The sequence below is a fragment of the Sus scrofa genome, chromosome X (genome assembly GCF_000003025.6).
Source record: "Sus scrofa isolate TJ Tabasco breed Duroc chromosome X, Sscrofa11.1, whole genome shotgun sequence".
Classification (NCBI taxonomy): domain Eukaryota; kingdom Metazoa; phylum Chordata; class Mammalia; order Artiodactyla; family Suidae; genus Sus; species Sus scrofa.
In genome coordinates, this window is record NC_010461.5 from 33,173,855 (window position 1) to 33,188,297 (window position 14,443).

General features: G+C 40.8%; 1 protein-coding gene across 3 annotated transcripts in view; it reads left to right on the plus strand.

Moving 5' to 3' along the window:
* PRRG1 (proline rich and Gla domain 1) overlaps positions 1-14,443 on the plus strand; it is a 168,058-nt gene that overhangs the window by 109,356 nt on the left and 44,259 nt on the right. The gene's annotated exons all lie outside the window — the stretch shown is intronic.

Sequence of the window (14,443 nt, forward strand, 5' to 3'; positions counted from 1 at the left end):
TCCTTTTTTATGGCTGAGTAGTATTCCATTGTGTATATATACCACCTTTTCCGAATCCAATCCTCTGTGGATGGACGTTTGGGTTGTTTCCATGTCCTGGCTATTGTGAATAGCGCTACAATGAACATGCGGGTGCATGTGTCTCTTTTAAGTACAGTTTTGTCCGGATAGATGCCCAAGAGTGGGATTGTGGGTCATATGGAAGTTCTATGTATAGATTTCTAAGGTATCTCCAAACTGTTTCCATAGTGGCTGTACCAGTTGACATTCCCACCAACAGTGCAGGAGGGTTCCCTTTTCTCCACAGCCCCTCCAGCACTTGTTATTTGTGGATTTATTAATGTTGGCCATTCTCACTGGTGTGAGGTGGTATCTCATGGCAGTTTTGATTTGCATTTCTCTTATAATCAGGGATGTTGAGCATTTTTTCATGTGTTTGTTGGCCATCTGTATATCTTCTTTGGAGAAATGTCTATTCAGGTCTTTTGCCCATTTTTCCATTGATTGATTGGTTTTTTGCTTTTGGGTTGTATAAGTTGTTTATATATTCTAGAGATTAAGCCCTTGTCGGTTGCATCATTTGAAACTATTTTCTCCCCTTCTGTAAGTTGTCTTTTTGTTTTCTTTTGGGTTTCCTTTGCTGTGCAAAAGCTTTTCAGTTTGATGAGGTCCCATGGGTTTATTTTTGCTCTAGTTTCTATTGCTTTGGGAGACTGACCTGAGAAAATATTCATGAGGTGATGTCAGAGGTGTTTTGCCTATGTTTTCTTCTAGGAGTTTGATGGTGTCCTGTCGTTATTTAAGTCTTTCAGCCATTTTGAGTTTATTTTTGTGCATGGTGTGAGGGTGTGTTCTAGTTTCATTGCTTTGCATGTGCTGTCCAGGTTTCCCAGCAATGCTTGCTGAATAGACTTTCTTTTTCCCATTTTGTTCTTGCCTCCCTTGTCAAAGATAATTGACCTAGGTTCGGGTTTATTTCGGGTTCTCTATTCTGTTCCATTGGTCTGTCTGTCTGTTTTGATACCAGTACCACACTGTTTTGATGACTGTGGCTTTGTAGTATTTCTTGAAGTTGGGAGAGTTATGCCTCCTGCTTGGTTTTTTTTCTCAGGATTGCTTTGGCGATTCTGGGTCTTTTGTTGTTCCATATAGATGTTTGGATTGTTTGTTCTAGTTCTGTGAAAAATGTCATGGGTAATTTGATAGGGATTGCATTGAATCTGTAGATTGCTCTGGGTAGTATGGCCATTTTTACAAATTGATTTTCCAATCCAGGAACATGGAATATCTTTCCATTTTTTACATCTTCTTGATTCTTTGATTAAATTTTATAGTTCTTGGCTATAGGTCCTTTACCTCTTTGGTCAGGTGTATTCGAGGTATTTGATTTTGTGTGGTGCAATTTTAAAAGGTATCGTATTTTTGTATTCCTTTTCTAATAGCTGGTATATACAGAAATGCGACTGACTTCTGAATGTTAATCTTATATCCTGCTACTTTGCTGAATTTATTAATCAGTTCAAGGAGTTTTGGGGTTGAGTCCTTAGGGTTTTCTATGTATAGTATCATGTCATCTGCATACAGTGACAGTTTTATCTCTTCTCTTCCTATATGGATGCCTCTTATTTCTTTTGTTTGTCTAATTGCTGTGGCTAGACTCCCAAAACGATGTTGAAGAGCAGTGGTGAGAGTGGGCATCCCTGTCTTGTTCCAGATTTGAGTGAGAAGGCTTTCAGCTTTTCCCCATTGAGTATTATATTTGCTGCAGGTTTATCATAAATGGCTTTGATTATATTCAGGAATGTTCCCTCTATACCCACTTTAGTGAGGGTCTTGATCATGAATGGATGTTGGACTTTGTCAAATGCTTTTTCTGCGTGTATTGAGATGATCATATGATTTTTGACTTTTTTTTTTTGTTAATGTGGTGTATGATGTTGATGATTTGCATATGTTGAACCATCCTTGTGAACCTGGGACGAACCTACCTGGTCATGGGTATGATCTTTTTGATATGTTGTTGGATTCGGTTGGCTAAGATTTTGTTGAGAATTTTTGCATCTATATTCATCAATGATATTGGGTGATAGTTTTCATTTTTGGTATTATCTATGTCCGGTTTTGGAATTAGGGTGATGGTGGCGTCATAGAATGTCTTTGGGAATATTCCTTCTTCTTCCACCTTTTGAAAGAGTTTAAGGAGGATGGGCACCAATTCCTCTTTATATGTTTGATAGAATTCAGCTGTGAAGCCATCTGGTCCTGGACTTTTATTTGTAGGGAGTGTTTTTATGACATTTTCAATTTCATTTCTAGTGATGGGTCTGTTCATTGGTCTGTTTCTTCTTGATTCAGTTTTGGCAGGCTGTAAGATTCTAGAAAATGGTCCATTTCTTCCAGATTGTCAAACTTGTCATCATATAGTTGTTCATAGCATTCTCTTATGGTTTTTTGTATTTCTGCAGTATCCGTTGTGATTTCTCCTTTTTCATTTTTATTTTGTTTATTTGGGTTCTTTCTCTCCTCTTTTTAGTGAGTCTGGCCAGGGGTTTGTCAATTTTGTTTACCTTTTCAAAGAACCAGCTCTTGGTTTTATTTGAATCCAAATTTTTGATCATAGCAGAAAACATTCCTCTTATGCCCTCGTTATAGAGGAATCCATACAGTTTCTTCTAATGTATTTGAGTTTTTACATTTAGCTGTCCAATTCACTTATAATTTATTCTTGGGTATGGTATGAATTATGGATCTGATTTTTTTAACATAGCTATCCAGTTGTCCAAATACCATTTATTATAAAATCCCTCTTTGCCCCAGTGATTTTAGTTACCCTTTATCATATACCTGACTTCAGTATGCAATTAGCAAATTTCGGGATTTTCTTTCTTTTTTTTTTTTTTTTGGTGTGTTTTTCAGGGCCACACTCGCAGCACATGAAGGTTCCCAGGCTAAGGGTCCAATCGGAGCTGTAGCACCAGCCTACACCACAGTCACAGCAATGCCAGATCCGAGCTGCATCTGCAAGCTACGCCACAGCTCACGCAACGCTAGATCCTTAACCCACTGAGCGAGGCCAGGGATTGAACCCACCACCTCATGGTTCCTAGTCAGATTTGTTTCTGCCGTGCCATGATGGGAATTCCTGGAACCTCTCTATATTGGCTGTTTACACTCAACATAATGCTCTTATGTTCATCCAAGTTGGGTGTGTCAGCAGTACATACCTTTTTAATGGCTGAGTCGTATTCCATGGTATGGATCAGTTTGTTGAACTACTCACCTGTTGAGGGACATCTGGGTTGTTTCACTTTGGGGCTATTTCAAATAAAGCTGTTATGAATATTTGTGTACAGGTTTTTCTGTGAACATAAGTTTTTATTTTACTGGATTAAATCCCCAGGAGTATGACTGTTGTATGGGAAATCCATGTGTAGTTCTTTAGGACATTGACCGACTAATCTGTCATTGTACAAATTACCGTTTTAAATTACCACCGACAGTGTTTGAGTGATCCAGTGTCTCTGCGTACTTGCCAGCACTTGGTGGTGTGAACGGTGTTTTATTTTAGTCATTCTGATAGTTGTGTAGTGATAACACATTGTGGTTTTAATTTCCATTTCCTAAAATGGCTGCTAATGTTGAACCTCTTAGATGCTTGTTTTCTATTTACATATTCTCTTCTGTGAAATCTCCCTTCCTGCCTTTTGCTTATTTTCTAATTGGATTCTTTGTTTTCTTGTGTTTTTGATTTTGAGAGTTTTCTGTGTGTTCTAGATACGAATGCATTGTCAGACATGTATTTTGTGGACTATTGATTTTTATGTGTTAATTGTATATCTTACTCTCTTACTGACCTCTTTTTATTGCTTTCAAGGTGAAAGATGTTTTTATTGCTTCCCTCTGGCCGTTATGCATGTCGGTGCTTCTGTATCCTTTCCTGCCCGCAGAGACAATATGCTGCATTTTAGTAAACTTCCAAGCAAATAGAAGAAACTATTTCAACAATTGCTCAAGCAATTCTCCATGCTCTCCAGCATCATCTTTTCCTCTCTATAGAATCATTCTCATTACCCTACATGCCTTTTAGGAAGGAAAAAAAAGAACTCTCTTCACCTTACATCTCCTTCCAGCAATCACCTCATTTCTGGAAACTCGCCTCTGTCCGTCTAGATGCACTCCCCGGGTGAGCTCTCCTAGTATGTGGCTTGAAATGCTAATAACTCCCATATGTACATCCTAGGGGCTTACCCTGAACTGCAGACCTGGCTGACGAATTGCCTGCTCACCATCTCCTCTTGGAATTGAATATACTTCTCAAACTAAACATAGACACATCTGTGTCTCTTTCCCCCAAACCTGCTGCAGCCACAGCCTTTCCGATCTTAGTGTGTGATAATAATGCTGTCCATCCATCCCTTTGCTAAGCCCCAATCTTGTTGTCCTCTCTGACTCTTCTCTCGCTTTCAGTCCGCACCAACCTGCCAACAGTGTTGGTGCTAAGATGAAAATATATTCCGAATAGAGCCACCTTGCAGCCTCTTGACTTGTTACCACTTTACATGCAAGCCAGCATCACTCTTCTCATCCTCATCATTTCTTGGCCCCCTCCTCATAGGTCATTCTGAAAACAGCAGGCTCAAGTGATCCTTTAAAAACTGTCTTCTCTGTAACGGCTTTCTCTCTCCCTCAGTAAACATCAGAGTGCTCGGAATCACCCACAAGGCACGTCACTGTCAGTCCTCATCCCTCCCCGCTCCGCTCCACACCTCTGCGCCGGCTGCAGGTGCTTCTTGACCTCATCTGCAATGACCCATGACCCCTTACTCACTTGGCTGTGGCTTCCTTTTGGCTCCACACACAGACGGGCATGTTCCCGGCCTCAGGGCCTTGGCATCTGCCCGTTCCTCTTCCAGGTGGATGTTTCCGAGCTCCCTCACCACCCTCCATCAAATGCACTTTCTCAGCGAGGAGGTATCTTACTTTAAATTGCAACCTCTCGCCCTTTGGGGAGTTATTTTTCTTCCCAACACTTAATCACCACCTGATGTCTATTCATTGTATTTGTTTAGCATTGCTCTCCCTCCAGAACCATTAGCTCTGTGACAGCAACATTTCTCTTCTATGTTGTTTGTAGCTGTGGTCTTGAGCATATGAAACAGTGCTGGCACATTATAGGAATTAAATAAACAGGTATTTGATGAATGAAGGAATGAACAAGTGGATTGGCATGTCATGAAGTACATTTAATTCATAGGAAGTAGTGATTTAAAACTGTTCACAAGTTAGCTGATAGGGACTTAATTTAAATGTTTTCTATTATGTTGGTGTTAGGTTCCTTTACTTCTTATAGTTTAAAGCCTGTCATCTTAGTTTGCTTATGCCATTAAAACCATGCCATTTGCAATAAGGTGTACCCAAGGGCTTTGATCTAATAAGTGTCATAGAAATGGCATTCTGATCCTGGATCCATTTCAGAACATCTATCTCAGGATAGTGTTTGTTCTATTTAAGAAGGATCTGCTCTGTGTTAAGGAGCATTTGAACAACACAGTTTCATTTTCGAAGTTCATTTAATTAATCCAAGCAGTGAAGAAAATTACCGACGTTGGCATTTGCTTTCTACTCTTAGACTACGTATTAACTCTCTTTTTGTTTACTAAAATGTATCAGTCAGAATAGTTTTATTCATACTTAATTTCATCATCCCCAGATCTGAACTGTGGGAAGTTAGAACTAGGCTTTCAGTAGAATTGGGAGGGGGTAATTTTTTTTACCTGACTTGGAACAAAAGTCTGATTATATAGTAGAAGAAAATGTGTTGCACTTTTGTGGTCCTCATTTTCACCATGTAGACATTCAGTCAAACTTATTCGGGTGTTATCTGCTGAGTGCCTACAATATTATAGATACGGGACATAAAACAGTGGACAAGCTCACCACTGCCGCCCACCCCACCTCCTGGCCCCGAGGCATTTGAAATCTGGGAGAGAGAGCTGTCACATACACAAAAGCTCACACGAGCAGTAGTTAAAGAACGCCCTGCTCAAATCCTCTGGACAATCACGTGGACCTGATTTGGTGTCACAGCTCTGCCACCTACTGACTGTATTGCTTTGTGCAAACCCTACACCTTTCTAGGCCTCCATTTCTGTATCTTTAAAAAAAGAGAAATTACACCTTCACCATTAGGTTTGGAGCTGTGCGCTTAGCTTCTTTCCTGGCACAGAGAAAGCCTGCAATAAATACATTTGATTCTCCTTTTTAGGGGCTGAATTATAACCGCTTTATTTAGGAATAATTATTTGATTTCTACCACATAATTATTTGTTTTCTCCTTTCTTCTCTATGGGTCCCCCAGGGTAGTTTGTTATTTCGGAACTTTTCGTCTTGAACTAACGTGAAGAAAATAGTGATTCTTTCATACAGCTATTTCAGAATTTTTCTTCGCAAATTATTTCTAGTTAATTTGTGCTTGACTCCCCACGATGGCTGTCCTCAGACTTCAGCATGCGTAAGAATCAGCTTGGTTGCTTCTCAGAACTGCATAGGCCACCTCAGTGCCCAGATCTGGGTTTTTTCATACTCTTCCACAGCACAAGAAAGCAGGACTCCTTGGGCAAATGGCCAATTCTAGGTCTGGAGCAGGGAGAAGACAGGACGAACTGAAGCATGTTATTGCACCAGAAGGTAAGGAAGTACGCAGAAAAACAATAAGAAAGAGCCTGTTCAGGGACACAGCCAGCCTGAAGGAGCTCTCAGTGGCCAAAGCTAGACATTTTGAGTAACCAAATAAATGACGGAGTACTGGATTATAACCCAAAGCACATAATAAATACACAAGTCCATAGCTATGTAAATAAACAAACAAACAGGTGAGGAGAAACCAATCTGCAGTTCACAAGAATTCCAAATGATGTATGTAAATACTTCCCTCTTGAGGGGCAGAGCTTAATTCTCTGCCTCTCTTGAGCATTGCTTGGATTTAGTAATCTGCTTCCAATGGAAAGTGGGGAGTGGGGGAGACCTTACAGTAGACAAATCTGGCAAACACTACCTTGACTGGGTGATCAAGGCTAGCATCATCAGTGATACGTGATGTTGATAATGTTATGAGAAGGGGCTTCACGTCTGTGGTATTCCCCCTAAACCCATAGCCCCAGTGGAATCATGAGAAAATGATAAAGACACCCAAATTGAGATGGCTACATTCTACAAAATACCTGACCCCTCAAAACTGTCAAGGTCGTGACAAAGTAGACGGAAAAACTGTCACAGCACAGAGGAAACTGAAGCTATGTGATGTTTAAGTGCAATGCGGGATTGGATTCTTCCACAGAAAGGTCATTACTGAGAAAACTAGTGAAATCCAAACCCATTGTTAATAGCAATGTACCAGTATTGGTTGTTAATTATAAAAAATGTACCATCCTGGAGTTCCCGTCGTGGCACAGTGGTTAACGAATCCATCTAGGAACCATGAGGTTGCAAGTTCGATCCCTGCCTTGCTCAGTGGGTTAAGGATCCGGCATTGCCATGAGCTATGGTGTAGGTCGCAGACGTGACTCAGATCCCGCATTGCTGTGGCTCTGGCGTAGGCTGGTGGCTACAGCTCCGATTAGACCCCTAGCCTGGGAACCTCCATATGCCGCTGGAGCAGCCCTAGAAAAGGCAAAAAGACAAAAAAAAAAATTTATACATATTTATTAAATGCCCAGTCCAGGGCCCATAGGTCTCCATGGGGTCAGGGAACATGCTTTAGTGAGTCCTGGGGATTCTAATGTAGGTGATCAGAAGATAACATTTTGTTAGATTGTAAAGCAAATGCTTTAATTAAAACTACTTAGTTGGAATACTCAAAAAGCTTTGCAGTGGGTAGTGTTTCTAGGGTGCAGACAACTGTCATGTCTGGGTCTTTCCCATGCACTGTTTATTCCACGCTCCACTCTGCCCCCAAGTTGTGTCTGTAGTTCAGAAACACAGTCCAAAGATTTTTTTCTTCTTTTTTATTTTTTATTTTTTCCTTTGTAGGGCGGCACCTATGGCATATGGAAGTTCCTGGTCTAGGCGTCATTTCGGAGCTGCACCTGCCAGCCTACACCACAGCCACAGCAATGCCAGATCTGAGCTGCAGCTGCCACCTATGCCACAGCTTGCAAGCAGTGCCAGATCCTTAACCCACTGAGTGATGCCAGGGATCAAACCTGCATCCTCATGGATACTAGTCAGGTTCTTAACCCACAGAGCCACCACAGAGCTCCTCAAGTCCATAGATTTTAAGTCTAAGTCCAGCTATTCCTTCTTGGATAGCACCTCTCATTTCAAAGTGTTAACCTTAAATTCATTTTGTATGGAACTGTTAAGAGAGAAATTGAAGAAAGAGATAGGTAGTGCCCTTTGGTACTAGGATATGTTACTAAAGCCACATTGGGAATCTCTAAATCATAGCCCATGGCAGGAGGCAACATGTACACATTTGTGGGTGGAGATGGGGATTAGCAAGAAGTGCTCAGTGTCTGAGGGGTTTAAGAGTTGATCACTAGTTCCCTGGAGGTTACTCATCACACTGCAAGCAGAAACTCGGATTCTTTGACATATATAGAGAAATTCCTATTTCACTTAGCTTCTCATGATCCACTGATGTCGCTTGACCGCTGATTCAGAACTTTGCCCCTCGAGGGTGAGGGAATTCAGGAAGGAAGGGAGGGAGCTGAGACTGGGCGTAGACATGTGGGGGGCAAAAAGGGCATCACTGTGGCTGTCTCCCAGCCACACTATGCGTTTCCACACACATCTTTCCACACCTTCTCTAGACCCATCCCAAACCCTCCTGGAGGAGCCACATATGAAGTTTCCCTTCTGCCACATGGGGCTGTTTTCCTGGGGCTCCTATGGACATTGTCACTACTTCTTTTGGGATCTCCTGGGAATAAGTTAAATAGGACCAAAGTCTTTTATTTCATGGACTTGGTATTCTGAGCTGCTGGAAAGATGGGGAAGGTCTGACTTCTGCAAGTACATATCACTTTGTCCATTATAAGATCATTTAAGGTCAGTTTTTATTGATGATATTGTTGATGTTATTTTTAAATTAGTGGTGAACTCTACTCTCTGGAGGTTGGGCCCTTTGGTTGATCATAAATCCCATGTAGTCTTAGTTACTCTTTTCAGGTTACGGTAGTAACTTAATATGGAGGGTGTCAGCCTGTCTGTTGCCAAAGCAGTGGACTTACTCCACTGTGGGTCTTTCCTGCCCAGGCCAGCAGTCTTTTAACCTTGACCTGATGGTTTTTTTCTCAGCAAGTTTCCTCTCCCAATGCCAGCTAACCTTTTTCAGACCTGCTCTCAGAGACTGGGTACCTATGGGACTGATGGGTCTATTTGTTGGTCATTTGTAGAATCATCTGCGCCATAGATTTAATAAAACTCTGTGTATCTTAGGCAGCGGTATCTAGTTAGTAATGCCCTGTTTAACCTCCATATATGCTACTATTTACCCGTGATTACACTCAAGGTACATGTAGAAGAATATCAGAACTTATCAGCGCTCCTCGTTAGAATGCATTTGCCAGAAGGAATTCTTCTCATGGAGCTGATGGGAGCCCAAGGATTCCATGGCAATACTGCACCAGAGTTTAAGGTCACATAGCTGGTGAATCAGGTGTCTGAAAGAGTCTGCCTTGTATAACCACTTTAGCTTGACAGTCTGCACTCTTGTTCCTTGGAAACAAGCAGATCCCATACCTTTCTAGGCACTTGGGGCATAAAAACTCCTGTCCACTCTCTTTCACTTAAAACTTCAGTGTTGGTTTCTTTTGACACTCACCTTTTCCTTCTCTGCTCCTTTAGCTCCCACTAGACCTTGACCTTAAGACTGTGGATTAAGGAGAGGGTCCCGATATGCTCGTTAGCCTGTACCCTTCCCATTTCTCTCCCCTCTGGTATTTTGAGGACCTGGGAGAAGGAAGGGGAAAGGGGACAGATGTCGCTACCTTAACCAATAATGCTGTAGCCCCTTCTTGGCTGTCACGAAATCTCTGGTGGACCTGATCATAAGTTGGGAGGGAGATGCACAGCTGCTCCACAACACCGTTCCAGGAATAGGAGTTAGGGCTCTGTTGGCCTCTTTTGCCCCCTTCCCTGCCTGGCCCCTGTCCTGGTTTTCACACCTCACTTCCTTGTTGTCGAGGCCCTTTGCCAGGCAAAGAGCCCTCTGGGGCAGAGCAGCTTTCCACGTATCCACCTCACTTAAGAGAACTTCTTACACCTTCATTTTAATCCTTGGAAGGAGTCTGTTCTACTGCTGAGCCTGTTCTCCACCTTGCTTTTCCTTATGTCCACGCCGCCCTTCCTACGGGCACAGGGGCCAGGAGTGGGGCAGGTCGGTCACTCCACTGCTTACGTGAATGTCCCCTCATGGAATGAAATGTGGGTGTTCTCCTCCTGTGGGTGCCCTACATTTAGCTTTCCTGGAGCTCCCCTCAGCAGTTCAGTCTCAGGGTCTAAACAGTAACTTTGAATCTATAAAAGTGTGACAACCGACCTAGCATGTGCAGTGGGGATCCTAGTGACGCTGTTGGCCATGGAGCTGCCTCTTTGGAGTGCTTGATTGCTTGCTAGCCAGGAACTGTCACGGATAGAAATGCCTCACATCATCCAACAGGGAACTGCGTTCCGTCAGGGGAAGTGATAAGAATGAAACCTTCACATTCAAACTGGGATTTGAGTAGAACCCTAAATCAGCAACTTTGCCTGATAAATGTGTAAGGCACCTATTATTTCATCTAAAAGATGGTGTCACATGGCTCCCATGGCATGCCAGGAGGAGGTTGGCTGTGAATTCAGAGAACAGGGGCTTGCTTACCTGTTACCCAAGGAATTATATCCCTTAGCCTAATGCACTAAACCTCTCTCTCCAAAAAAGTGAAAGAAAGAAGAAAAAAGATAAAACCCATTCTGGGATGAGGCTGAAGTGTTGTAAAATGATACAATATCCAACAGAAAATGCCAGTTTTTAAAAAATTAATGGTTTATATTTTATACATAATACTGTAGACCAATAGGGCCACAAATAAATTACTAAAAAGTATAAACAATTATGAATAGGTTAAAAAAGTAGCTACTTTGATAACTATATTAAGGCAAGCATATGACAAAACCCAATAAATATTACCATATTTTATCAGTTCTCTAATCTTTTATTCACATTTTAACTTTTCTGAAATTGAGGTGCAGCTTATAATTAGTCACATTAGTTGAAATCTTTTTTTTTTTCCTTTTTGAATACATAAAAGAGGGTGCTTCTCAGTTCATGGTATATCTGATAAAATACAACAATCAGTCCACCCTGCCTACTCCTCAGAGATTCACATCTGGGTGGGGCCACTACCATAAATCAATTTCTGGTACAGCGGGTGGCTGCTGATTTCTTTAGTAGTGTTGGGGATTATAATTAGTTCCTTCCCCCAGTGTTAGGGTGCAGTTCTCCCAGGGCAAGACTCTGACCATGGTTTTAATGGTTGGAATATCAGCAGCTATAGAAGTAGAAGTAAGATTCAGTTGAGCCACTTTTGAGGTACAATAAAATCAGTGACAAAGGAAATTAGAACTTGGGGCTAGCCCTATATTGTCAGCTGTGGGTCTTAGGTACCACCAAGCTGAAACAGGGCATCCATTCTCCCACTGCACATATAGCAACAAACAGCAAAGAAGCCTCTGCCTTTTCTTGAATTCTGTGCTTCAGAGGGTCACACTAATTTCATAACTTAAAATAGCATCTCATTATTTGCATTTTAAAATAGCATCCCATTCCCAATGCTAATATTTGATACCAATCACTGCTCATCACGAATAGACTAAAGGCTGTTTTTTCTTTCCATTCTGTATTGAAGAAAGACCCATAGAATAGGCTCCCATCATTTTTATAACTGACAGGGTCCATGGAAACCAAGTAAGTCAAGCTCTTCATTTTACAAATAAGGAAATAATAGCTCCAGAGAACTTGTCAATTTGCTTATTTGCCCAGAGCAAGATACTGATTGGTGTAGCCTTAAGTAGGACCCCGGTCTCCTTGCTCTTCCCTCCCTCTGCATTCCCTCCTAATTTAATTGGTGATGGTTATCATAGGGTTTTACAGTGGAAAAATTTACCTCTAGGCTTCTTATGCGAGTTCTTGATAGGCTATTAGTAAAGGCACACCACAGTATGCTTACTCAGGCCCAGATATGGCTGAAATGGAAAAATTGGTGGCTGGTTCATACTATTAGCTGTATTTTTATTTTTACTGTTTTAAAATGCTTTAGGACAGGCAAAGTGGGTGATATTCTTTTGCACCGTTACACCAGTATTGCGAGTGCCAAAAAGACGAATAATACACCTGATTTCTGACTAAACTTGTGGCTTTTGATTCCTAATCAAGTTCTGAGCATCAAACCATGTAGCTGACACACTTAGAGCTCAAAGCAGGAAGAAAAGAAAAAGAAAGCCTAATAGAACTTGTAACATAGTAGGGCCAATTAGAAAGGAATATAGAGGTAGGCTAAGATTTCCTGTTATCTGAGAAGTGGCAACCTGAACTCTTAGACACTTTTGTACTTGTTTAGTTTGATCATTTTCAGGGGAGCTGTCTTGAAGCTAAGTAAACTGATGAGGTTCCATTACAATTCTAGAGCAATGTCTGAAGAGGTAAAAGAGATGATAAAAAATTGTGTTTAAAACTAACAAAACTTTTCAGTTCTAAGTGATTAATTTTTATTACTTTGAAAAACAGATTATATTATCAAGATCCAGGTACATACTACTAACTAAAATGAGATGAAGTAGGAGCCTCCTGGTGGCTCAGTGGGTTGAAGATCCGGGGTTGTCACTGCTGCACTGTGGGTTTGATCCCTGGCATGTGAACTTCTACGTGCTGTAGGCACAGCCAAGAAAAAAATGAGATAAAGCAGTTAGAATAATAATTCCCCATAAACCTAGAATTTATATTAGTTTTTCATTAAAATTGTTCCATTTTGCTGTCTGCTATTTTAAAATATTAAAATTCAGGGTAAAAACTAGACAAAACAGAGATAATTATTTATGAGGGATTGTAGTATCTCTTCAGCATACCATACAAAGATACTTTGGCACTTCCCTGGTGGCCTAGTGGTTAAGGATCCAGCATTGTATCACAGCCGTGGCTCAGGTTGAACCCCTGGTCTGGGAACGTCCACGTACCACAGGCGCAGCCAAATGAAAAAAAAAAAAAGATACTTTGTTCTAGTGTATGCCATTCTGTTTGCCTTCTGCCACCTCTTCTGTTCCTCACTTCCATGATCCCAGAAATCGTGTGCCCACTGAAATTTGGTCAAGGATTGCCCTCCCACAGACATTCTTGGTGAGGACAGAAAATACTAATCACCTGAATGAATAAATCATAAATTGCTAATGAAGAGAAATGCACCAGATACTATTGATCTAAAAACCATTTTACCTACTCTTCCTTGCTACGATAACCCCAATTTGGGGGAGTAATAATATACCCAGGTGCTAGAGGTACATCATAATTAATCTAATCATGATTCTGGTCTAGTCTCATCATTGCCATGGCTAATCATGGCAGTATTACTTCCTTTTCACAATCTGTAGTAATGTCTTCTCTCTCATTCTTGATATTGGTAATTTGTCTTCTCTCTTTTTTTCCTAACTAGTCTGTCCAGAAAGTTGTTTTTTAATCCTAAAGAATCTGTGTTTGGTTTTATTTATTTTCTGTCTTTTGTTTTCTATTTCCCTGAATTTTCCTTTGTTTATCATTTCATGACTTCTGCTTGATTTGGGTAATTAATGCTCTTCTTTTTCTAGTTCCTTAAAAGAGAAGGTTAGATTTTTTAGTTTAGATGTTTTCTAATCTTGCATTATTTGAATCCTTTGAAACTTTTTGAGATTTATAGCCCAGAATATGATTTATCTTTGTAAATATTCCACGTGTACTTGAAAAGAATATGCTTTTAAAGACTATATTTTATTTCCTATCTCTGTCTCATGAGAATTATTTCTTCCTCTTTGCCCTCTTTTTCCTCTTTACCTACAAAGAGGAGACCACTATGGCTTTGAACCATGTGACTATATAACCTATTCAGAAAATTATTTACAGTTGTAGAAATTTATTGAAATGATGATTGAATCATGGTAGTTATTAAAGACACCAGAAACAACTAAATACACACACACACACACACACACACACACACACACACACACATGCACACATGTACACCCTAAAGGGTATCATTAGCACATCAGAAATAAGAGCAATTCTTGGAAGATAGGAAAAGCGAATGCAATCAAATTCATTAATTCAGAGAATGTGAAACATCTGCAATAGAAAACCGAGCATATTGAGACACATTCAAGAGCAGTCAACAAAACTGAAGTACTGCACAGAGTCCTAGGTCAGCTGTGAGATTAA